The 6,582-nt window shown below is 34.7% G+C and overlaps 1 pseudogene; it reads left to right on the plus strand.

Annotated features, from left to right (window-relative positions):
* Positions 1-2,520: 2,520 nt before the first annotated feature.
* On the plus strand, positions 2,521-6,272 carry LOC148658467 (uncharacterized; annotated as a pseudogene).
* The last annotated feature ends 310 nt before the right edge of the window (positions 6,273-6,582 follow it).

The raw sequence follows: 6,582 nt of genomic DNA on the forward strand, positions 1-6,582 counted from the left end.
TGCTCTGTCTGGCGATCTTTGTCACTAAGGTTGGTGAGTGAGTCGGGGAGCACGTAGATTACGAAGGATTTAACGTGCTACTTTAGTTACAATGGGTTTTGGGAAACACTCACTTAAGATCGAGTTTACGATGTTCTTAGCACTATGATGCTTTCAGGAAACTCACCCCTTGTGAGTAATACTGTACACCCAAACAACAACACACATGCACAGTACACGTATATCTGTATTCGTATAACTTGCAATATTAGGCGAAAAACAGTATTTGCTGTTGTGTTAATATTTACAACAGATAAAAATGTTGAAACAAATCTGAAATCTTTTAACACAAAAGTTATTAACCCTACTGTATTTTACACCTGCATGTGACAGCATGGTCTGCCAAGCATGTGTTGATTATACAGAGGGTGTAAAGATTCATTGAGCACCAGGACACTATTTAACAAAGTGAGATTGCTCTGCTGGATAAATAGTAAAAGTTAGTTTTTACTTTTGTAAGTTTTCTATAGAATGTTAAAATCTTGTTTATACAAGTTATACTTGTATAAATTGTTGCATTTAAAGGAGAAAATTATTGTGTTTAAATGCAATAGTTAATCTGTGAACAATGTTGCATACTATATTAATATAGTCCATAATATATGCAACAATATTGTCCCTTGCAAAGTAGCATTGCCTTTAACAAAAGAATAATATTGTTACACTCCTCCCTTGGAAAAAAAATAATGTAAAGGAGGATGTGTATTTTCTTTCGTATACAGTACATGAAGTAGAGCATAGTATCAGTGAGAATCTAATACGCCCCCAGAACCTAGTAGCTTCTACAGCCATTATATATTATTAGATCGTGAATGTAAAATAAATATTTAACATATTGTGATAAACAAAATAATAAAAACTTATAGTATACATGTTAATTAGATTTTATTATAAGAAAATTAGTTTAATTTAATTTTAATTATTAAAATATATTAGAAATAGTGGCATAACAATTGAATTTAAAAGTAAATTAACATAAAATGCCAGAAATAAAAACAATAATTTTGAATAGTCACTTAAATTTAAAATTTGTAGCGTTCTGTAACCTGCCTTATGTTAAAGTGCATTAGCAAACAGAAGTGTAGACACTGTCATAATTATATCAACTACTAAGAAGAAAAAGGGCAGCAAAAAACATATAAAAACTTAAATTTATTTTTAAAATTTTGGAACTTAAAAATATACATAATGGCTTTAAGATTTGAATTAAAACTAAATATTGTACATGTAAAAAATTTCATTGCGATTTCTGTTTAAGGTATCCTTAAATTCCATTTCTCTTTCCTAGTATCCTGGAGATTGCTGTTCTGTAGGTTCATTCACATTATTACACTGTGATATACAAAACTGACAGAATTACGATTATAGTTTATATTGTATTATATTAAAGTCTTTCTCATACCCAATGGACAATTTGTTAAAGGAGCACGTCAACACTTTTCTAAAATAACCACAGAAAATGACAGAGTTAAAGATGAAGTAAAAAAGGTGGAATACTGTTCAATACTAAAATGTTTTGATTCCTGGCAACCACTACTTACTATACTGTATACTGTATGTCTATTATTTTTCATTATTTATTATTCATAAATTAATATTGTAATATTGTTATTAATATTGAGACATTATTATACTTCAGTTATTTTTATTTTTAGCTCCCAAAATGTCCCTATAGTTACATGATTCCATCGTAATATTCCCTACTAAGCTAATTTTAAAAAGTGCTACACCTTTTTTTACAACATTAACAACCATAGAAAAGGGTAAACCATTACAGTGTTATATAACTAGAAAGAGAACTTCAAAACTTTTCCAAAATAACCACAGTAAGTTGCCAGGTTAAAGATTTTGATGCAGAAAATGTTTCTGGATAAGGTAGAAATACTGGTGAGTACTTTATTTTTATCACTATCAGCTACTGTATATACAGTATGTATAATATATTTATATTAATAAGTTCATATCATTAATGACATTCAGAGACATTATATACTTCTCTTATTTTTGTTTCCAGCTATCAAAAATTCTCTTTAGTTAATATTAAATTCCATATTAATATTCCACATTAAGCAGATTTAAAGAAGTACAGTAGGGAAACAGATTAAACGAATCTTATTTAATGCATGGTAGAGCCTAGTAGGAACTACTTGTAAAAACATAGGAGAATCATATGGAATGTAATAAAATTGATGATATGATTTTTTAGATCTGATAGTGTAGTGCGACAGGTTCAGTGAGGATGGCGATAAGTATTCAGGCTTTTCTAGTACAAACAGTCGGCGCTTTATTTGTCAGACAGGAGTCCAGCTCAGCAGCAACCAGACAAGCAATTAGACCAACCAAAACAGGGTCCAACACACAAGGGTCATTTTGGTACACACTGTACTGTAGGTACTGTATAGGGTGGTAAATGGGCACAGGTATAAAAGGGGTGCAAAACTGGGGGATAACTATCTTACAGTATCCAGGAAACCTCAAACCATGTACAGCCATTCTGGATGGCCAGTGGAGGTTCCCTTGACAGCTTTGGCTATCATTCCCATCCTGCTCCTCATCGCACACTCTAGCCAGGTGCTCTTTGGCCACAAAGCCAGGCGAGGGTGCCAAAGTAGTATTTTAGTAACTGAATAGATTTATCTTTCCCCAGTGAAAAAACATATGGTCCTGGTATCAAAAGAGAATTCTAAAAGCTGACAAGTATTAAAAGGTGTTTAATTTGAGTATTTTTACAATATGAAGCCCCATCAGACAGGTCTCGGTTTCAGAGACAAAGCAGACAAAAAGGAGCCATTTAGTAGATGTTTACAGTAGATGCACTTTGTCTCCCATCTCCAAAATTATTAAAATTTTATAAAAAGATATATATTTAGTGGGTTCACAAAACAAACCATTTTCCTACTGGTATTTAGTAAATCGCGTAGCATATTAAATTTACTTCTCGTCACAGAAAAGGGAATTGCCTGCACAGGAATTTTCAGTAGGAGCCAAATGAAAGTGCATAATTAACACTTTAATGAACCATGCTGAATTGAATATTCACTGGGGAGAATCAAAACCCCTGTGTGAAATTACATTGAGGGGATAAAAAGTAAAAGATAAAAGTATGAAGTTGGGCCACAAGACTTTTACAGACAGATGAGGGAACATTCAAGCTTTTTCTCCTGGGTGGGTATTTAAAACTGCATTGAGAACCACATTGGAAAACTGAGAGAAAAGTCACAGAAGGACTGCTTTTCCTGTCTTATTGGTCTTATTGTATTGTAGACAGAAAGTAGGTCAATTTTCTAGACAGAAAAACAAAACAAGGACACAAGTAATGCTGTTTTCCTGTGTGCAATTGACACATTTTATCCGGAGTAATTTTAGAGAGAATACACTGGGGGTTGTTTTCAGTGTATATAATACATTTTTGTGTCAGTGTTGTATCTCTTTCTTATTCTTTTTACAGATCACTTTTTTGTGTGGAAAGTGTGGAGGGATTCTGTCTAACAGTTTGGCTATGAGTATGTTGACTATGTTTGTGCATGATATACAGTACAGTACTTTGAAGTAAAAATGGTCTATTTTCCAAGACAAATACCTTACAGTTTCCACCTCTTTTAGGTTGGTCAAAACAAATATTTGCTAGCATATAGAAATGAAAGCTTTTCACATCAAATCATCTTTGTAGAAACATCTGCTTTATTAATGTAATGGTAATCACATAAACAAATATAACATGTAACAAATGTACACATTAAATGTAACAAAGGTAATGTGTGTCAAAACTAGCAAAACAACATAAAAGGCTTTTAACTTCATCAAGTACTGTATGTGTTTCATGTTCAATTTGCTATATTCTTGTATTATTGGTCAATGATTTTCATTTTAAGGGTGTATTTAGTCATTGGTTCCTTCAGAAAAAATGTTGCAATTACACTCATTTGTTGAAAGGAATAAAATGAATATGCAACTAAGTCATAGAATGTGTTTTACAGATAGTGTGTATGAGTCATTTCACATTGATATTACAAATATTAGGGAGACTATAATCTCCAGAAAATACCGTAATTGAAATAAGAAATTATTTTTGGATGAGAGTGGAATTAGGCTGTGTGGTTGGTTGGTTCTCATAACCTGTAAATAGGCAGCCACTTGGAGTTTATCAAAACATCTTCTGCAAAAATATTTGTTTCAAATATATTTTTTGCAGATGATAAATAATGCCCTATTGATGTGCTGCTATTCAAAATGACAATTTCAGCACAATTGTTTGCTGAAACACACTGTACTTCAGACTTTTCTTATCTTAGTATAGTACATCGACAATATTTGGAAAATTATATGAAGCAAGTATGATTTTTCTTTTTGGTATTGAAAGAAAATGAAACAAAGAACCTAGGAAAAAATCAAAGGCAATAAAGAAGTGCTTTTAAGACTAAATGGGGGGTGTGGGGGGAGCACTTATTTACAGAGGGATCATGACCTGGAAAGCTGACTACCTAAGATATTGATGGTAAAACCCTGAAATGGTCTAAATAGTAGCTGGATTAGAATTATATTATCATGTAACCACTTGCAATCAAGTGAGCTAGATCAGGTGATGACCTCTATTCATTGGTAGCCCTTATTGTGTTCTTGAGTTCTGGTAATGAATATAAACTGCTGCATTATATTTCCATTTGGAATTTTGATCATGTGCATTATACAGTATCTTCCTACTTGCCTTAAGACCATCAGGTTTATTTGTAAGCAGATCTCATAATAATTTATAATAGTTGTTTTTATTAGTCGTTTACTGTCAGAACTGAATCATATTCACAGGCAGTCTCAATACATTCAGTATATTGTGGAGGATTTTTCTTTGGATATTAATATTGTTTTGCTAGCTATATTCTTTGTTGGTAGGTTAGATGTGGTACTAGCCTTAAAATCACTTTCTTTAAAGAAATGTCTCTTTATATTAAAAATAAAGATCAAGTCCACTATCTGTGCAGCAAAGATTTACCCTTTCTGTTTAAATAGGCATTTTTGTGACTATTTGTGTCAGTCTAGTTATTCAAAAATACGTTATAACTCATAAATTGTGGACATGAGGACTAGTGGACAACTATTTTATATGTTCAGGTGGGTTGTAGTAGATCTTCACTTGTAGATGTAGTAGTGGAAAGTGTCCCTGACCTCTACAAGCGATACATTGATGACCTCATCAGTGCTGCCACATGCTCTAACGACCAGCTTGAGTGCTTTCTGCATCACTTCATCAACTTCCACCCTTCCCTCAAATATACAGTTAACATATCTTCCACTACTCTTCCATTTCTAGACATCAACTTCTCCATTAACTACCCCCGACTCTCTACTTTGGTCTATTACAAACCCACAGATTCACACACCTATCTCCTGTATAGCTCATTTCACCCAAAACACAGTAAAGACTCTCTCCCTTTTCACAGTTCCTTCGGCTACGACAATTATGCAGCAACAACATCGATTTCCAGAACGAAGCCCTCAAGATGTACTCTTTTTTCTTTAACAGAGGATACCCTAGCAGAGTTATTGACAGGGCCCTTGCCTGAGCCAAAAACACCCCTCGGACCATCAACTCGATCAGGAAGTGCCGCCATAACAACTGCATTCCTTTAATGCTTCCCTACCGCCCCAACACAATTCCTATCCCCAGGACTATTAACGACAACTTTTCCTTCCTACAGGATGATCCCTCCATTGGGACCCTCTTTTCTGACCACCCCATCATCTTATATCTCTGACCACGTAATCTGCACAACCTTCTTGTTCACAGCTCCCTTGACCGCCCTCAGCAACCATCCACACCAGGCACTTTCCCTCGCAACAGAGCTCGCTGTATCACCTGCCAGTACATATCTAACACCACACTCATTCAAGGCACCTAAGGACAATTCCGGATCACTCAGATGACATGTTGTACCTCCAGTAACCTTATTTGCTGTATCTCTTGCAGTAAATGCCCAGCCATCTACATTGGAGAAACAGGAAGGAGACTCGGAGACCTCTTCACAGAACATGTTAGGGCTGTGAAAATTAAAGATTTCTCCAAGCCCATTGTTTCTCATTTCACCTCTGATGGCCATGATCACAATAATCTCTCCGTCTGTGTTATCAAAGATGGTTTTCTTAACTTGTACATCAGAAAAACTACAGAAACTAAAGTTATCCTGCAGCTAGGATCACACCTCCCCCCTTCTCTCAACGACAGACTACTTTTCTTCTAAATTCTCTCTATTCATTGTACAGATGTTAGCCATTCAAAATGCACGGTACAAACCCGTACTGCGGGCATCTACCCATGCGCCACCGCGCCCTACCGCGGTACGTGATTGGCCAGCCAAAATGACCGACAGGGGCACTCGTGGTGCGTTGGTTGGTTGTGGAAAGATTTAATCATTTAATCTCTTTACTGTGCACATTTTAATCCACTTAGTATTGAATATTTATATGGAATTTTACCACTAAAGGGAAATTTTAGTAGCTGAGCATAAAAAGAATAGGAGCATAACGCATCTAAAAGTCATAAACAATATT

Source organism: Lepisosteus platostomus, chromosome 7, assembly GCF_059453375.1.
Source record: "Lepisosteus platostomus isolate fLepPlt1 chromosome 7, fLepPlt1.hap1, whole genome shotgun sequence".
NCBI classification, from domain to species: domain Eukaryota; kingdom Metazoa; phylum Chordata; class Actinopteri; order Semionotiformes; family Lepisosteidae; genus Lepisosteus; species Lepisosteus platostomus.